This window comes from Sparus aurata, chromosome 1 (assembly GCF_900880675.1).
Source record: "Sparus aurata chromosome 1, fSpaAur1.1, whole genome shotgun sequence".
Lineage (NCBI taxonomy): Eukaryota > Metazoa > Chordata > Actinopteri > Spariformes > Sparidae > Sparus > Sparus aurata.
The window spans coordinates 4,951,767-4,971,562 of NC_044187.1; the positions used below are offsets into that span (position 1 = coordinate 4,951,767).

The 19,796-nt window shown below is 42.1% G+C and overlaps 3 long non-coding RNA genes across 4 annotated transcripts; all 3 read left to right on the forward strand.

The window, feature by feature from the left end:
- The first annotated feature begins 2,657 nt into the window (after positions 1-2,657).
- LOC115587870 (uncharacterized) lies at positions 2,658-15,833 on the forward strand. 2 transcript variants are annotated; one of them, XR_003985206.1, is made up of 3 exons: positions 2,658-2,707; positions 2,841-3,194; positions 15,815-15,833. It is a non-coding gene; the product is annotated as an uncharacterized LOC115587870 (long non-coding RNA). The 2 variants fall into 2 exon arrangements; XR_003985207.1 differs by lacking the exon at positions 15,815-15,833 and adding an exon at positions 3,427-3,463.
- LOC115587683 (uncharacterized) lies at positions 8,936-9,498 on the forward strand. The gene is made up of 3 exons (XR_003985130.1): positions 8,936-9,023; positions 9,128-9,194; positions 9,377-9,498. It is a non-coding gene; the product is annotated as an uncharacterized LOC115587683 (long non-coding RNA).
- A 2,025-nt stretch (positions 15,834-17,858) lies between the features above and the next one.
- Positions 17,859-18,709, forward strand: LOC115587956 (uncharacterized). Its single transcript, XR_003985247.1, has 3 exons — positions 17,859-17,995; positions 18,159-18,240; positions 18,681-18,709. It is a non-coding gene; the product is annotated as an uncharacterized LOC115587956 (long non-coding RNA).
- The last annotated feature ends 1,087 nt before the right edge of the window (positions 18,710-19,796 follow it).

Consider the following 19,796-nt stretch of genomic DNA (forward strand, 5'->3'; position numbering starts at 1 on the left):
CTCGACATCTTCCACATCCAGTGCGGCAAGGCAGATGACTCTCCACTTTCCCCAACCATCCATAACGTAGCCGGACATAAAGGTCCCGTCCGGGTTAGTGAAGGCTCTGATGCTACTGCCCCAACACACAGCAGCAAAGAAAATTACGCCTGCAACAACAGACTGGTGAAAGATTTCCAACATCTTGCTGCACACGTTGAAGGATCTCAGCTTCCTCAGGAAATAGAGTCTGCTCATCTCCTAGAGACACATTGTAGACAGAACACTGCCCAGACGGACAAACTGTGGCCTGCCTGTCAAGTAGTTAGTAATCCAGGAGATCATTGTGTCATCACTACCATCACCTGCAGCTTCTCACCCAGTAGCAGAGGTTTAATGGTGTTAAAAGCACTGAAGAAATCAAAGAATGTGATCCTCACAGAGCCTTCTCTACCATCCAGATACACACGGGCTCATTGCAGCAGGTAGATGACAGCATCATCAACTCCTAAATGGGGCTGATAGACAAATTGCAAAGGGTCCAGAAACGTCCTCACCTGTGGCCTCAGCTGGGCTAAGACCAGCCTCTGCAGGACCTTCATCACATGAGATGTGAGAGTGACTGGTCTGTAGTCTGCCGGGTCGGATGGCCTCGACATCTTGTGGACTGGAACCAGGCAGGACTTTTTCCACAGGGTTGGGACCTTCTCCTGACTCAGACTCAGGTTGTACAGATGTCCCAGAACAGGAGACAGCTGGCTGGCACAGGTCTTCAGGATCCTGGGTGTGATGCCGTCAGGGCCTTAGCCTTTCACTGATGTAGTCTTTCCAGCTGCCTCTTTGGCCCCGTCCAGACGACAGCGCAATTTTGCGTAAACGCACATGTTTTGCATCATTTTGGCCAACCGTCTATACGGATCCTGAAAACGCAGTGACTGAAAACGCACTTTTTTGAAAACGGGTCTCAGAGTGGAGAAATCACGCCCCAGAGGCAAGAAGTCGCCCCACCCCTCGACCTCTTGCCTCTGACCTCTGAACCCTTCGACGTCTCATAACAACAACAACAACAATGGCGGACTACACGCTCGTGTTCGTGCTACAGAAGATATTGAGCCTTTCGTGCAACTTACTCGCCTTGTAGTTGAGTGTGAGTCGCAGCAGCGGTTGGACCTCATTACCGGTCCACACAAACGATTCTGGTTTCCTTGCACTAGCCATTTTCATCTTCTTCTTGTTGTGTTTGGTTTCTCTGTCTTCTGTCTCTTTGTTCACAGCCCGCAAGCTTAATGTGCATGCTCCGTGTCTTCTTCTCCGTTTTTGGTGAATTTCAAGCACCACCTATAGGCCTGGAATATGAACTACAGCGTTTTCGGTCGTTTTCAGTGGATCCGTGTGGACGCAAATATTCTTGAAACGATGCCAAGGAAGACGGAGAAAAAAAAGATAGTTTTCGCCCGTCTGGACGGCCCCTTTACCTGGCCTGTAGTTACTGTTGGGCAGGGGTTAATGCAGATGTCTTCAGTGGAGGAGGAGGGAGAGGGGGGTCAGATGGGGAGATGCTGCACAGGAGAGTGCTGGGGGAAGGTCGAGCCATTTGGGACAGTGTGGGTGTGTGGGGGGCTGGGGGTGTCTGGGGGGGTGGCAGGAGGTGAGCTAAACCTGTTAAAGAACTGGTTGAACTGGTTTGCTCTATCTAGGCTCCCTGATGTCTGCCTGTCTTTTGCCTTTATCCCTGTGATGTTCTTCATTCCCGTCCACACATCTCTCACACTGTTCAGAAGTGCCTTCAGGTCATTAGTGATCCAGGGCTTGTTGTTGGAGAAGCAGTGCACGGTCCAGGCTGGCATGTTGGCGTCCTCACAGAATCTGGTGTAATTGGTGATGCAGTCAGCGTCTAAAAATTGTCCCCCCCATGTAGCTCACAGAGTACATCCCATTCTGTAGACTCAAAGCAGACCTGCAGTGCAATGTTTTGATGTTTGATGATGTTTTGAGTCTGATTTTAATGTCTGATGTGTTCTGTGTTACAGTGCTTCAGGGTCAGAATGACTGGGGAGTGACTTACAGCTCTACTGAGATCTGTGCCTTAAAAGGATCAACAGTGGAAATAAACTGCACCTACACATACCCATCCAGATTATTTGGCCGTGATAATGAAGTTAAAGAAACATTCTGGTTGACTAAACTGAGTGGAAATACACCTGTGGATCTGAGAACAGACTCAGATTATCAAGATCGTGTTGAGTACAGTTGTTCTGAGAAGAGCTGCACTCTGAGAATCACAGACCTGAGAGAGAGCGACTCAGCTGAGTTCCAGTTCATGTTCATTACAAAACAACCAGATGGGAGATATACTGGTTCACCTGGAGTCACTTTGAGGGTCACAGGTAACATTTTCATTTACATTTTAATCATTTCCAAATGTTCAACATCTGAAGAACAATAATATAGATGTTGGTGTGTGTTTGTTGATAGTTTGTCTAAAAAAGCATTCTTGTGTCCTCTTCACATCCAGATCTCCAGGTGAAGGTGGGCAGATATTATCGCTGGGGAGAGCTGAAGTGTCACAGCAGTTGTCGTCTACTTGATCATTCTTCGTACATCTGGTACAAAGATGGACAGAAAGTTCAGTCACAAACATCTTCTACTTATTCAAACTACTTTTATTCAGCAGACAGTTATTCCTGTGCTGTTAAAGGACATGAGGATTTCCCCTCTCCTCCAGTGTGTGAGTTTACCACACTAACATAACACCATCTGATGGAGTCTGATAACTACATGTATTTTAATATGGAGACCCTCATTGTGACTCTTCATCAACTCTGGTTTAAAAATGATCTAAACTTTGTTTTATCTTTTAGGTGTCTATGATCGACCCTGCAACAGAGTGATTTACACTGACAGAAGCAGCTGTGCCTCCAAAGGCTCATCAGTGGACATTTCTTGCACTTACAGCAGTTATAAAACTATCAGATATAAATTCTGGTTCAGTCCTGAACGTTCTCATCAGTGGCAGAGTCCTTCACAGCCTGAGGACCTTAGTGAAGACTCCCAGTTTGCAGGTCGTGTTCAGGTCCTTGAATCAGAGACAGGACGCTCCACTCTGAGAATCACTGACCTGACAGAGAGTGATTCAGCTCAGTATCACTTCAAATTCACAACAGACGGTTTTGAATGGAACAGTAGTTTACCTGCTACAGCTCTGACTGTCACAGGTACTGATGAACACACACTGATGTAAAACATCAACATAGAACATTTAGAAACAGTGAACATGTTGAAAATGATGGATCATCATGAGTTTGTCTGATAATTACTGTTGTGTTGGCACTAATGTTCACTGCTAGTTCTAGGAATAGTAACTGTTGTGTTGTCGTGTGTGTACATCTATCAGTGATTTCTGTTAGAACCAGTGATAATAATATTGTTTCTTGTTCTCATATCCAGCTCTGCAGGTGCAGGTGAGCAGAATAACAGTCCACCAGTCTGATACTGAGGCAGAGCTGAAGTGTCACAGCAGCTGCAGTCCAGCTGGTCGTCTTTCCTACGTCTGGTTCAAGAACAGACAGAAAGTCAGAGGGGTGGAGACATCTTCTTTTAAAGGCCGGATTTATCCTGGAGACATCATCTCTTGTGCTTTGAAAGGACATGAGCACTACGGCTCTCCTCCAGTCTGTGAGTTTGATCCTCTGTATCAGGGAAAAACACATATACACACTGGCTAAAGATTGAAGACAGACACATGTAAAGAACTAAAAATAAAAAAATATATTCATTCACTGTCAGTTTCCACCAGCAGGAGTCTGACCAGGGACAGCTCCACGATCAGCTCTCTAGACAGCCACTGTGACAAATAGAGACAATGATAACAGAAACAGAGAAAGATACATTTCAATCACAACAGTCAGTTGTCTGTGATAACATGTTCTCATTGTCCATTAATACATGTTCACATCTCCTCCAGATGCTCCAAAGCTTCCCTCTGTGTCAGTGAGTCCCTCTGCTGAGATAGTGGAGGGCAGTTCAGTGACTCTGACCTGTAGCAGTGATGCTAACCCAGCAGCTAATTACACCTGGTACAAGGAGAATGGAGATCCAGACCTTCAACCTCTCAGTAAAGAACCACAGCTTGTCTTCAGCTCCATCCAGTCCTCTGACTCTGGAGAGTATTGCTGTACAGCTGAGAACGAGCTGGGGAGGAGGACGACTGAATACATCTATATTAATGTGACATGTGAGTATTATTCTTGAGATAACATATCTCTTAAATCTGTCCAGTCAAATGTTTTTGTGTCACACATTCTCAGCTGTAATTCCTTGAGCAGCTTTAGTTCTTTCATGCAGTTTCCTGACCAGATTGGAACAGTGCTACACACAGCCGTTCACAGTCTATGATTTAAATAGCATATGAACTACTGTAATAACACATTTAATGTAGAATAATCTTTTTACATCTCTCCTTCAGATGCTCCAAGACTTCCCTCTGTGTCAGTGAGTCCCTCTGCTGAGATAGTGGAGGGCAGTTCAGTGACTCTGACCTGTAGCAGTGATGCTAACCCAGCAGCTAATTACACCTGGTACAAGGAGAACGAAGACTCACCAAACGCATCAGGACAGATCTTCACCATCACTGACTTCAGAGCTGAACACAGTGGGAATTATTACTGTGAAGCCCAGAACAGAAGAGGACGTCATAACTCCACCTTACAGCTGATTGTTGTGGCAGGTGAGACACTATTTCGTTGATTAACATACAGTAACACCTGGGAAACTGATTAATTAATATCATCTTTATTGACAGACTCGAGGTCCAGGTATAAAAAAACACACACAATAAACAGACAAACAAAAGATTACACATACATTACACATGTGTGCTCAATGGTTAAAAAACATAAACATGTTGGTTCCAATATTTCCAAAAGCTGGAGAAATATCTTGTCTCACTTTGGGTAGGGTCAGTCAATGATATTATAATCCCATTCCTAGAATCAATCAGCCGACGCATAAATTTAAACATAAAATTCCTAAGTAATGCCTGAAAAGTGGGAACATTACAGTTCACAAACATCTTGCTAGCACTTTCCCACCTTGGGTATTTTAACAGGATTCTAAGAGCATCGTTATATGCCACCTTAATCTTATTCATCTTTGCTTTACTATGGCTACACCACGGGTGTGCTGTGTAAAGTGGAGTGCAGTACGCTTTAAAAAGAGCTGTTTTAACTTCATCAGTGCACATATGAAATTTGCGTGCCAGCATATTTGCCTGAGCATATAATTTATAGCACTGGCGCTGAATATCATCATCATCACTAAGGTCATTCCTGATGATATGCCCTAAGTATTTTACTTTGATAGCAATAACTAGCTCTTGTTCAGACAGGTAAAAGGAGGGAAACTTTAGCTTCTGATCCTCCTTAGTTCTAGCTATCATGATAACACTCTTTTTGGGATTAAATTTGATGTCAAACTGCAAACCATACGTAGTACAAACTCTGAGCAGTTGCTGTAAGCCAGCACTACATGGTGACATAATGATTAAATCATCAGCGTACATTAAATGGTTAATAAGTTGATTCCCCACCACACATCCAGTCTTACACTCTTCTCATTCTCTAGACAGACCATCCATATACAGGTTAAAAAGGACAGGTGACAACATTCCGCCTTGTCTGACCCCATTGGAAACAGGGAATGGGGTTGATGTTGTTTTGCCCCATCTAACTTGCATGGTTTGGTGAGAGTACCAATAATGCAGAATTCTTATTAAGTATGCGGGCACCCCTCGCTCTTGCAACTTAATAAACAGTTTACCATGATTAATGCGATCAAAGGCTTTGGTCGCATCTAAAAAGCACATAAACATTGTTGAATTGCGCCTTTTATAGAAAGAGACAAGTTCTTTTAAAGCATAAATACACAAGTCAGTGCCATGCTTATTTTTGAATCCAAATTGGTTGTCAGTCGTTATAGCATAATCTTGAAGCCTGTCAAGCAAGATCCGTTCAAACACTTTAGATAGTATACTAGCTATAGCAATTGGTCTGTAATTATCTATGCTTGATGCTTTGCAGGTTTTATCTTTGATGACTGGTGCTAGCAGTACAGATAGCATAGAGTCAGTTAAAATACCATGAAACATCAATGCAGAGAAACACATAGCAAGTAACACTGAGAGTCTGTGGCTTGCATATTTCAGGTGTTCAGCTGTTATTTTGTCAGGACCACATGCTTTGTTCGCAGCCAATTTCCCAATTGCACAATACACTTCATTTGGCCCTATAACAACACCATCATTACTAACCACATCACCAACCTTAAACTCAGCACTCATGACACAGTTAAAAATTCCCCTAAAATGGGTTCTCCACAGCTCAGCAATATTTTCATCCCCAGAGATCCCATCAATATTAGATGGCAGAGGCATCTTACTGTTGTTGGAGACTTTAACTTCTTTCCAGAACTCATAGACATCATTCTGCAACAATTTTTTTCCCATGGAATTTGCCCTCAACATCTGGTCATTTCTTTTGATAAAACGTACAGCATATTTAAACTTGGCATTTGCCCTTTTCTTATGTTCAAACTCTGGGCCATGCCTAATTTTTCCAGCTAATACCCAGCTGTGGAGGGCCTCTTTAGCCTCTGTATGAAGCTCATGTACATATTCATTCCACCCTGGCCTTATGCTTTGTTTCCTTTTTTCTTTTATAAAACAATTACTGTCATTATTTAAGCAGTTTACTATTTTCTCATACAATCTAAGTATTTCAGAGTTGTGCTCAACGTTCATACAATTAATGTTGTTACACAAGAAAGCATCAATTGGTATATCAATATAACTGAGACTTAAATCTGTCAGAGAGTTATACTTCCAGAGATCATATTCTGTGAGCCTTGCCCAATCAACTTTCCTGCGCTCATGAGCCTCATAGCTGGCCAGCTCAGGTAAGCTATCAAGATCTAATACCATGGAGAGAGGTATGTGATCTGTTGTAGCCAGACTATACAGAATGTCAATCTCCATAATGCAATCATGAGCATCAGCTGTACATATACAATGATCCAGCCAGGATGTTGTATGCCATGCTTCACTAATATAAGTGTAGCTATTAGCTGGTAACATCACTTTGCTTGTTAGGACTAGCTTGTTATTTTCACAGAACTGATTCAGGTGTCTCCCAAATAAGGACCCATCATCTGAGATATCAGCATTCAGATCACCCACTACAAATATGCATGTACATTCACTTTCTTTAATAAAAGACCTGATAAAAGCAAGCCTACTAAGGTATTCATTTTCATTTTGATAGCTTTCATAGGGAGTGTAAACATTTAAAATAATGAAGGTGCACTTTTCATGTGCAACCTTGATTGCAATAGCCCAGTCAACCTCTAGTCTGACAACACTTATCAGTGGATCATATTTCTTCCGCCAGAAAATGGCCACCCCTCCGGGTATTCTACCACGTATTATTCCCATACTTAAATCTGTTGTGGACTCCCCTGCCCCATAGAAGTCATCATGCACAGAACCAAGTTTTTCTAGATCTTGTTTAGGTAGAAGAGTCTCTTGTATACACAGAATGTCCGAGGTCACAAACAGTTGGTCAATAACAATGCGTCGCGCTTTGTCCCCGGCCGCCTGTCCAAGGCGTAAGCCACGCGTGTTATATGACACAACTTTCATGATGATGACAGTCCAGGCTTCACAGCAACAGTTGCCCCAGCGTCAGACACACAACCAGTCTTTGCTACAGAGCGAGTTTTTATATCCACTGGTTTGCACGCTTCATAAAAGCGCCGCACAAAGACACCCTCCGGCCAAAGTTGTGGCTCATACATTTCGCCCACATTATTGCATTCAGCAGTGACTTTGAATGAGTTATATCGCCTCTGGGCACTGTCTATTTTTTCACAGGTCACATCACGATGTAGGTTGTCTTTCAGGTAGCTAGCCAATGCTTCTGAATTTACATCAGGCGAGAATTTTGTGGCGAAGACACTCACAAGTTTTGTCTTCACAACCTGTATGGATCCCCCTGCACTGGTTCCAACAATGCCACTTTTCTTATCCCTCCTGGGGGCATTCATTCTCGGCTTGCTCTGGATGAAGGCATCCCCGTGTGAGTGTTGTCTACGCCCGTGCTTGACTACGCGACTCCATTTCGGGGAAGCCGTTTCGGCGCCACGGTAACCCGAACCTTCCTCCGCTGCGTTGGTATTCAGCACCGTGGTGGTTCCAGGCTCCTGCCCCGTGTTATCCAAAACCTGGCCTGCGCCCTCCTCCTCGGCGACCTCAGGGCTGAGCAAACTTTTCGCGTCTTCTTCACCTTTTTCCATTAGGCAAAGCCTTTGATTTAATCCTGCGACAACCCCACGGAGGTCCTCACATACATGTGTTTGCGCAGACAAAGCCTTTTTCATGGTTGATAAATCCACACCTAAGCGATCAATTTTCCCCAGTAAACAGGAGACATCAAGGCTGTTAAAAGTCACAGGTGGAAGTTCATCCAAATGATAAGAAACAAAACAAGGGATGTTTTCGCCAGCCTCGTTTAGCACTTTTAAACAACTTTTAACGTTGTTCACGTCCTTTTGATGCCCTTTATGCGTAACAAAGCGTTGAGTGGTATGCGGACAAAGTTCAAACAAAACTTTCCTTGAGTTCTCAATCCATTCTGACCCGAAGTGATTCACAGTCAGCAAAACGATATCATCCTGACTGAGAGTTTTCATTTTAACCACGAGAAAGTTCAGCAGTTCATCTTCCACCACAGTTTTACCATCAGCTGTGGTGTAAATCTCCGGTTTTATTCTACTTTTTCTCAGAGGTGCAGCGCCTTTGTCTCTGCCTGCAGCCTCCGCCATGACACTCATAATGAATCAAACCCTACTAGTGAGGTCCACTACAGTCTATTTAATAACTGTCTATCTCCATTTCCAGGGAGTTCAACAACAACAGTAATGATAAATATCATCAGGTTGATTCTGCTGGTTCTGGTGTCGGTTCTGCTGCTTCTGTTTTGTCTGTGGATGAGGTGAAACTACAAACATTAACATCAACTGATCTGTTACTTTGAATATTTACTTTCACGTTTTTTGAGTGTTTCATGATCATTTTTGTTTTGTTGATTTCCTTCAGGAAGAAGAAAACTCTGAGCTCCACCACTGAACCAAATGAGCCCATAGAGACTGTGGAGATGAGAGAGGTATTGGACCACAGTGATGAGAAATCAGCACATTTACTGTCGATGTTTTCATAACAAAGATCAAGTTTAAGGAAACAGTTCTGCTTTAAACATATCTGAGTTTGTTGTCATTTAAAATCTAATTGTGTCCACGTTCCATTTATGAGGCCTTTGACTCTCATCTTGTTGTCTCTCCCCATCAGTTGGAGTCTGATCCTGATTACACCAACATCTCACCTTTGAACAGAGAAACTGCAGCATGTGGCAGAAGTTCTGAGTAGCATGCAGCTTTATGTTTACCTGTGCAGGTACATTACATATGTGAAGGATTATACTTGGTTTTTAGCATGCTGTTTTATCTTTTAATGCTCATAAAATAACATGTTAACATTTTAACTTGTTTTGAAGAAATAGTGATTGTTCTATCACATCACACCTGTCCTGGCAGAGAAAGACATGTGGAACAGGAAGCACAGTATCTCACTGCATGTACATTATATATTAAACACATTGACATGTAACATGAGCCCAGCTCTATCACTCTGTAGCTGTAACATGTTCAAAGTACTGCAGTGGCTGATTGAAATAAACATCCAGCTTCCAACAACAACTCTGTAGTTTGAACATCATGTCAGTTCCCTCTCTGTGCTGCAGAGGGCGACACTGTGCAGAAAGTTTTGGATTTCAGCGTTAAACAAACTCTTTTTGTGTTTTGTCTTCAGAATAAAGGTTTTATTCATCAACAGTGGACACAAATAAAATATGAATCACTTTGTTTTCTCTGACGGTGTTCTCAGCACTTGTTTGGTTTGTATTTTATTTAGTTGTTGTATTTTTTGCAGGTCTTTAATTCTTGTATTGGCTCCAGCCTGCTCCTCCTGTTTTTGTTGCTTTTTGTATTTTGTATTCAGACCTCAGCTTGTTATTAAAGCTCACCTTTTGTTTCTTACCTTGCCTGCCTCCTGAGTGTCTTGTGTTTGGTTTTCACCATTTCATGACTCATAACAATACCAACTGACCAACAATGGACCAGGTGGGGAAAAAATCTCTGATGTGGGAGCTGAAGAAGTACTGCTTAATTCTTGAAAGACTGAACTCTATCACAGGTTCAGTGAACAGACTGTTTTTCTACAACTTAATCCCAAAGACACTCTGCTCAAGACTAGGGGTGTGCCAAAGTATCGATACTACGATATATAGCGATATTTCGTCTTGAGGTACGTTATCGATACACTGGTGCCAAATATCGATATTTGAAAATGTTTTTAAATGTTTGGGGGTTTTTTTCTTCTTTTTTTGGCCCACCACCACCCCTCTTCGGAGGACAGCTTTATCTTTATTCAAACAGGGATACAACCAAATACAATTAAAAAAATGGTTTAAGCAGCTCTGAAACCCACACATATAGATATTCAATGATAGTTGTAGTCAGTGTGTGTGTTAAGAAGAGACACTGTGCAATATACTCTTTGTTTACTTGGCTGTCATTCATGTGAAACTGAATGACAATGCTTCGTAATTCCTGTGAAATGGATTCAGTGCAGTCAATAAATTCTGAATTTCTTCAGTGATACAGATATCGTGATGTATTGTGGATGAAATTTCTTGTAATATATCGATTCGGAATTCAGAATCGCTGTATCCTGATCTTATCGTTATCGTGGGCAAAATATTGTGATAGTAACGTATCGCGAGGTACCTGGTGATACCCAGCCCTACTCAAGACCAAGGCTGTTGGAATCACAACTTGTAGTCACTGACTTCACTAACAGCCAGACAGTTAACACCTTCATGTGTGTTTAAGACAAATGAACCAACCAGCAGTGTTGGGAAAGTTCACTTTCTACACAAACTAGTTCAAAGTTCAGTTGACAAATTTTAAAATGAACTAGTTCAGTTCATAGTTCATAATTCAACATTTTGAACTACGTTCACAGTTCCAAAAATTTACCAGTTCATAGTTTTTTTTTTTGTTCAATATGTTGATGCAAGCCATTATTTTTCATTTTTCAGTTTTAACACTGAAACTGCAGCTCTTCGACAATATTCTGCAAAACCAGGTTGTCCAGCTGGGCTGGGAGATGAAGACAACGGAGCCGCTACTGTACGCCGTTAATGTGATTTGGGTGGTAGAGGATCTGTTTTGGCTCGCCGTTGCCGTGTCTTTTGATTTTTTATTCACATTCACATACCTTGAAAGGCTCGCCGGGTGCTTTAGTTCAATGTGCCGTTTCAGGTTTACGGTACAGGATAGAGTTCAAATTAAAAATAAAATACATAAATAAGTAAATGAATAAATAATCTAAAAAAAAAAGAAGAAGAAGGAAGGGAAAAATAAAATAATAAATAAATAGATAGTTCAGACAGTGGCTTCAGGGAAAAACATTTCATAATGACTCAGTAAGGTATTACTTTTTTTTGTCATTTAACAAAATCAGAGATTTAAGCAAAGAGCTCAGTTCCAGGAGAAAGGGAGCAGATTTAGGTAGTGATTTAGCAAATTTTTGTTTGTGAATAAAACATTTTGCATAGGATAACAAAGTTTATCATGTGTTCAAGAGCATTAACTTCTGGGTTAACAGCAAATAACATGTTTAAGGGTAAGAGAATGGACGGAGTTAGCAGCATCAAAAAATGAGATTCAATATCACTCCAACTTTTTGCCTCCAGGCGATTCTGTGTTCGTTTGATAATGCCTCACTGCATGTTTGTTATGCAGCTGTTTCTGTCTGAAATAGTTAAGTTTCGTTTTGTTAGAAAGTAAAGCGAGCTGCGTGTAGAAACCTCTCGTCCAGCGTCCTTTTTATACACAACAGCCAGATTGGGTGTTTTCCGCTACATATTAAGGCCTGTTCACGGAGTGTTTTTGCCGGTTTTCGCCTGGAAGGCTCGATGGAAATCTGGCACTGTCTTGAACGAAGTTAAACTGTGAGAACGCGCCGTTCACAAACGCCAGAATGAACGCGTTCACAATAACGTTCATCAGGCAGAAACACAGTACGTTCAGTTCACGTTCGCCCAAAATATGAACGAGTTCATGAACGATCGTTCATTTAACGCGTTCAGGCTCAACACTGCCAACCAGAGAGAGACAAACTGTCTCGTGACCGCGTCTTCCCTCTTTATAGTAAAGATTTGATGTGCAACAGTGCACAGTTAGAGATAGTAAAGTTGTGTCTGTGTGGATGTACAGTGACAGTACATACTGTACATTAACAATGGAAAACTCTGAAGAGAAAATCTGTTAAATAAAATGAATCGCTCTGAGGAACTTCCTCCATCGTTCAAACTTCCTCCAAACTCAACTTGAGCTGCGTTCGTAGGTGTTAGAGGCTGGTCGATGTGCTCTGATAGTATTATTAACACAGGAACCAAAGTTCAGAAATAACACAAATCTCTATCATGTCTTTCACGTCAAGAGAAATGAAATACCATTAGAGTAACAAGATAAATAACAAGTGTACGTCACACAAATTTGTATTAAGAATGTGACTAAAATAAGAGAATAAAGTGGAGGTGCTGCTTGTAGTAATGAAGCCACAGAGAATTATCAGCTGACTCCAGTTCCTGTCAGCTTCACAGAGTTTGATTTTGTTTTATTTTTATTATAACTTTATTGTTTGAGTTCACTCTTAGTGCTCTCATCAGCCTTGTTTCCTGTTTTCAGTGAAACATCTCTAATAACCAGCTGTGCACTACCTGCTCAGCACCAAACAGACAGAGTCAGCATCTCGCTGGACACCAATGTAGAGTATTTAGCTACGAGACAGATATTCTATCAGTATTTCTGAGTATTTCTTGCTTTAGGATAAATTTGTCACTGTTTTCTATCTGTGAGAAAAGTTGCTCACACCAGTGGCGGTTCTAGACCAGTTTTAACAGGGGGGCCAGGTTGGGGCCGGCTTTTTTATTAGCGGGGAACATACAACCCTGAAAAAAAGATAAATCCCTCATTCAGACAAAGCAGTGTTTACAATTTCAGCAATTTTGATTGGGTAGTAAACTGCTGAGACACTTTATTTCTGCCTTTCCCTTCAAAACAAAGTCATTGCAAGAAATCTGTCATTGTATTATTGATGCAGACTCCCTGTCGGGGGGGTGGGGGGGTGGGGGGCACAGGGGGTCCAGACTCGGAGTTACGGGGGCACAGGCCCCTGTTGGCCCCCCCCTAGAACCGTCCCTGGCTCACACCTCGAAGTTCTGCATTTCTCTGCAGTTCTCATTCACACTCTGCAGCAGCCTGACCACAGGAAGATAATCAGCAGACACTTGTTTCATGCGTCACACTTTTCTAAGAAGTACTTCTCTCTAAGTGCTGTGTTAAAGTACACAGTGTCAACACACTGTTGCTCCTTCACTGCAGCCTCTGTGTGATGTCCGTCCTCAGTGCTCTCAGAGATCATGTGCACATCTTTCACTGTTCCTTTGCTTGAAATATTCTCATGTAAACCTTAATGATTTGTACATTTCTCTAAAGTAATTTCTCTGTTGACTTTGTCATGAACCACAACTACCACTGACATTTTATTTACAGTATCAACCCATTTTTAAAACAGACCTGAAGAGAAACGTGTGATACAGATCAAGTCTCACATACCGTTCTACTTAAGATGACAGAGACTGATTAAAAGCCTCTTGATACATTTTCATTCATCTGATTAACACAGGTGAGAAAGTAAAGTTGAAGTCTTTAATGAAGCTCCATCGAGGAGAACAAAGCTCAACAGTACATGTGGTGAGACAGTGTATTGCTTCACCAGTGATGAAGGACGCTTCCTGTTCTCTGACTATTTAACCTGCTGGAATACTGCTTGTTCAAGTCACGTTGTAATTGAAGGAAGAATATGGTGTTTGGTCGATCGTGAAGTTTGTGTGTTTCTCGTATGAGATATAGTGAAGGTTAGTGAAGGTACAGGAACCTCTGACCACACAGAAGTCTGTGACCCCGATCATGACCTCAGGGTGACTCTACCTCCTCTGTAAGTAGAGTGGGAGATGTATACAGACACATTTACTAAAGTGAACCTGTGAGACTGAACATGTGAAAATTCCTTTACAAAACGATCTGAAGGCCTTTACTCGCCCACCAAACACAAGTTTGTATGAAGAGAGCCACAGTGTAGCTTCACAGACTGAAGCTCCTTTACTGCAGTGAAAATCTGTCTCCTGATGATGTTTAGAGTCTGATTGTAGTTTCTGATGTTCTCTGTGTTACAGTGATACAGGGTCAGAATGGCTGGGGAGTGACTTACAGCTCTACTGAGATCTGTGCCTTAAAAAGATCAACAGTGGAAATAAGATGCACCTACAGATACCCATCCAGAATAGATGGTGTTGATACTGAAGTTAAGGAAACATCCTGGTTCACCAAAGAGAGAAGATATCAACCTGTGGATCTGAGAACAGACTCAGATTATCAAGATCGTGTTGAGTACAGTTGTTCTGAGAAGAGCTGCACTCTGAGAATCACAGACCTGAGAGAGAGCGACTCAGCTGAGTACAAGTTCATGTTCATAACAGACCAACCAGGTGGGAGTTATACTGGTTCACCTGGAGTCACTTTGAGGATCAAAGGTAACATTTTCAATCACATTTTAAGTATTACCAATGGTTACACATCTACACAACAATAATATGAATGTGTTGTGTGTGTTTGTTGACAGTTTGTCTGAAATAACATTCTTGTTCCTTCTTCACATCCAGATCTCCAGGTGAAGGTGAACACATCCTCACTTTCTCCCTGGAAACACCTGAACTGTCACAGCAGTTGTCGTCTACCTGATCGTTCTTCCTACATCTGGTACAAAAATGGAAAGAAAATTCAGTCACAAACATCTTCTACTTATTCATTCTACAGTGCTTCTGCAGACAGTTATTCCTGTGCTGTTGAAGGACATGAGGATTTCCTCTCTCCTCCAGTGTGTGAGTTTACTACACTAACATAACACCATCTGATGGAGTCTGATAACTGCATGTATTTTAATATGGAGACCTTCATTGTGATTCTTCATCAATTTTGGTTTAAAAATGATCCAAACTTTGTTTTATCTTTCAGGTGTTGATGGTCAAACCTGCAACAGAGTGATTTACACTGACAGAAGCATCTGTGCCTCCAAAGGCTCATCAGTGGACATTTCTTGCACTTACAGCAGTTTTGAAACTATCAGATCTAAATTCTGGTTCAGTCCTGAACGTTCTCACCAGTGGCAGAGTCCTTCACAGCCTGAGGACCTTAGTGAAGACTCCCAGTTTGCAGGTCGTGTTCAGGTCCTTGAATCAGAGAGAGGACGCTCCACTTTGAGAATCAGTGACCTGACAGAGAGAGATTCAGCTCAGTATCACTTCAAATTCACAACAAGAAGCTTTGAATGGAGGAGTAGTTTACCTGTTACAACTCTGACTGTCACAGGTACTGATGAACACACACTGATGTTAAACATCAACATAGAACATTTAGAAACAGTGAACATGTTGAAAATGATGGATCATCATGAGTTTGTGTAATAATTACTGTTGTGTTGGCACTAATGTTCACTGCTAGTTCTAGGAATAGTAACTGTTGTGTTGTCGTGTGTGTACATCTATCAGTGATTTCTGTTAGAACCAGTGATAATAATATTGTTTCCTGTTCTCATATCCAGCTCTGCAGGTGCAGGTGACCAGAATAACAGTCCACCAGTCTGATACTGAGGCAGAGCTGAAGTGTCACAGCAGCTGCAGTCCAGCTGGTCGTCTTTCCTACGTCTGGTTCAAGAACGGACAGAAAGTCACAGGGGTGGAGACATCTTCTTTTAAAGGCCGGGTTTATCCTGGAGACATCATCTCTTGTGCTTTGAAAGGACATGAGAACTACGGCTCTCCTCCAGTCTGTGAGTTTGATCCTCTGTATCAGGGAAAAACACATATGCACACTGGCTAAAGATTGAAGACAGACACATGTAAAGAACTAAAAATTAAAAAAATATATTCATTCACTGTCAGTTTCCACCAGCAGGAGTCTGACCAGGGATAGCTCCATGATCAGCTCTCTAGACAGCCACTGTGACAAATAGAGACAATTATAACAGAAACAGAGAAAGATACATTTTAATCACAACAGTCTATTGTCTGATAACATATACTAATTGTTCATTAATACATGTTCACATCTCCTCCAGATGCTCCAAAGCTTCCCTCTGTGTCAGTGAGTCCCTCTGCTGAGATAGTGGAGGGCAGTTCAGTGACTCTGACCTGTAGCAGTGATGCTAACCCAGCAGCTAAATACACCTGGTACAAGAAGAATGGAGATCCAGACCTTCATCCTCTTAGTAAAGAACCACAGCTTGTCTTCAGCTCCATCCAGTCCTCTGACTCTGGAGAGTATTACTGTACAGCTGAGAACGAGCTGGGGAGGAGGACGTCTGAATACATCTACATAAATGTGACATGTGAGTTTTATTCCTGAGATAACATATCTCTTAAATCTGTCCAGTCGAATGTTTTTATGCCACACAATCTCAGCTGTAATTCCTTGAGCAGCTCCAAGAGACTTGAGATCTTTCATGCAGTTTCCTGACCAGATTGGAACAGTGCTACACACAGCCGTTCAAAGTGTATGATTCAAATAGCATATGAACTACTGTAATAACACATTTAACGTAGAAAAATATTTTTACATCTCTCCTCCAGATGCTCCAAAGCTTCCCTCTGTGTCAGTGAGTCCCTCTGCTGAGATAGTGGAGGGCAGTTCAGTGACTCTCAACTGTAGCAGTGATGCTAACCCAGCAGCTAATTACACCTGGTACAAGGAGAAACAAGAAGTGATTCAAGGACCAGACGGAATTTATCATTTCTCCTCCATCAGCTCTGAGGACAGAGGGAACTACTACTGCAAGTCTGAGAATCAGTATGGAGAGATCCACTCTTCATCTCTATTTGTAGACGTCCAGTGTGAGTAACATTAGGAAGTCACTTCGACTGACAATGGGACTAAAATAAAATGTTGACTAATGTTGATTAGTTGTCTCTCTGTACATGTTCTCCTCCAGATGCTCCAAAGCTTCCCTCTGTGTCAGTGAGTCCCTCTGCTGAGATAGTGGAGGGCAGTTCAGTGACTCTGACCTGTAGCATTGATGCTAACCCAGCAGCTAATTACACCTGGTACAAGGAGAATGGAGATCCAGACCTTCAACCTCTTAGTAAAGAACCACAGCTTGTCTTCAGCTCCATCCAGTCCTCTGACTCTGGAGAGTATTACTGTACAGCTGAGAACGAACTGGGGAGGAGGACGTCTGAATACATCTACATTAATATGACATATGAGTGTAAACGTTTATTCAAAAATAACAGATTAAATCTGTACAGTCTTTGCAGGAGAAGATTTTACTGTCATGTCTACTTTCTTGTGCTCCTCAGTCTGCTGTAATTCACTGAGCAGCTCCAGGAGACTTGAGGAGTTTGATGCTGTTTTGGGACTCAGATTCAAACAGTGCTACTCACAGCTGTTCACACTTAATGGTTTAAATACTACACATTCTATTGTTGTAACAACCACTTAATCTTTTCTCTTAATACATTTATAGATGCTCCAAGACTTCCCTCTGTGTCAGTGAGTCCCTCTGCTGAGATAGTGGAGGGCAGTTCAGTGACTCTGACCTGTAGCAGTGATGCTAACCCAGCAGCTAATTACACCTGGTACAAGAAGAATGAAGACTCACCAAAAGCATCAGGACAGATCTTCACCATCACTGACTTCAGAGCTGAACACAGTGGGAATTATTACTGTGAAGCCCAGAACAGAAGAGGACGTCATAACTCCAGCTTACAGCTGATTGTTGTGGCAGGTGAGTTATTAATTCCCCAACATGATCAGTTTTTTGTTTGTGAAACCTTTGCCAAAACCAACCCCTCTCTCACACTTCAATTGTTTTTGTCCAACTTAAAGTCACATTTTGGCCCAATAGTTCTTGTAACTTCCAGTGTTTGTTCTCTGTCACTGTTTTCCAGCTACATGGAAGTTACCAGTTGCTTTCTCAACCACTGCTGTTATTCTGGTCTTCATACTACTCGCTGTCTTGTTCTGCATCAGGTGAGCAGTTCAGTTTCTCTGTGATTGAATTTACTTTGCATCTTAAAGGAAAGACTTACATATGTAAGATGACAGAGTTATTGGCACTCTAGTCCCTCTGATATTAAGCTTGTTTTGAGAAGAACATGTTTTGAGGTACCGCAGTGGCTCAGTTGGTAGAGCCAGCGCCTCATGTATACAGACTGCAGTGGTCCTGCGTTTGAATCTGACCTGTGGCCCTCTGCTGCACCTCATCCACCACTTTGTCACTCTTTTGAATTCATCTTTGACACCAAATCAGTCACTGCATCGCTTGAGTACAGCTACCATTTATTCTTTTAATGTGCATTTGAGCATTTTACGAATGTATACTACAAAAAATATTAACTTATCTTCTAAAGTCTACGATGAGTTACATCATTTGTTTGTTTCTTTGTTCGGACATTTTATTGTCTCGTCAGAAGAGTGAGGTCTTCACAACACCAGTCTGAGACTGAGGAGATACCAGACAACAGAGCACAGGTATAAACAGAAAGATCCTACCTTGTCCTTCTTTGCCTACTTTCTTCCTCACATGAATCATTTCCTTTTCCTTCTATCACCCTCTCATACTTTTCTGTGTACACCTCAATTCATGACCCGATTTAAGATAATGTGAAGGATTTGCTGCAGTGGAAGGGCAGAATGTTATACCAAAATTACAAAATTTGTGAACTTTCATTTAAATACCCACAATAAATGATGTAGTGTCCAACAATGAATCCATCACAGGGTTCAACTGTTAAATTAAAGGGGCACTATGTAGTTTTTGGAGAAGACATTTAAACTCAGATGTTAATATTTACATCATGAATGAGGTAATAATATAAACTTATAAATATTTATTATTTCTCTAAGTGAATTGTAATGCTTCATGCAACACCATGCTGAAATTAATATGACCCCCAATTTCCACTGGATACGTCTCCGCTGTGTTGCGTCTCCGCCACGCCAGCGGAGCAAATACGTTTCACTTTAGTCAATGTGTCAATCTCCACCAGGTCCGCTGCGCTGCGTATCTGCTCCGTCCCAGCTCCGGCAGTCCGGAGCCCTCCGGCACAGATACGCAGGACTCCTATATCTGGCGGATGCCGGAGTGCGACGCAGCAATTCAGCTGAATTTAGCACCGAGCAGACAGGAAGTCAAGCGCTAAAATAACAAACAGCATCCGGTTACCTTTCAAAATAAAACACTCGGTGTTGACACCAGTACATAAATCTCAAAAAAAGAGACAAACACAAGCTTTTCTGCTAATCCCTCGGTCGGGAACACTTCGTGTCCTTGATTTTAATAACACAGATCTATAACTGCGGTCGTGAGTGATCATGTGATTATCGCGGGAACTCCTCTGCCTCGTGAGCCAGCTGTCTACCATACTGCGCCGCAGCGGACTCAAACCGCAACCGGTGGAGATTGCCGGACGGCGGACGGCGGAGCAAAACCGGATCGGAGCTGCAACGCAGCGGACACGTATCCAGTGGAAATTGGGGGTAACACATTTATGAATGACTGAGTAAATTGCCTCACACTGGGCACC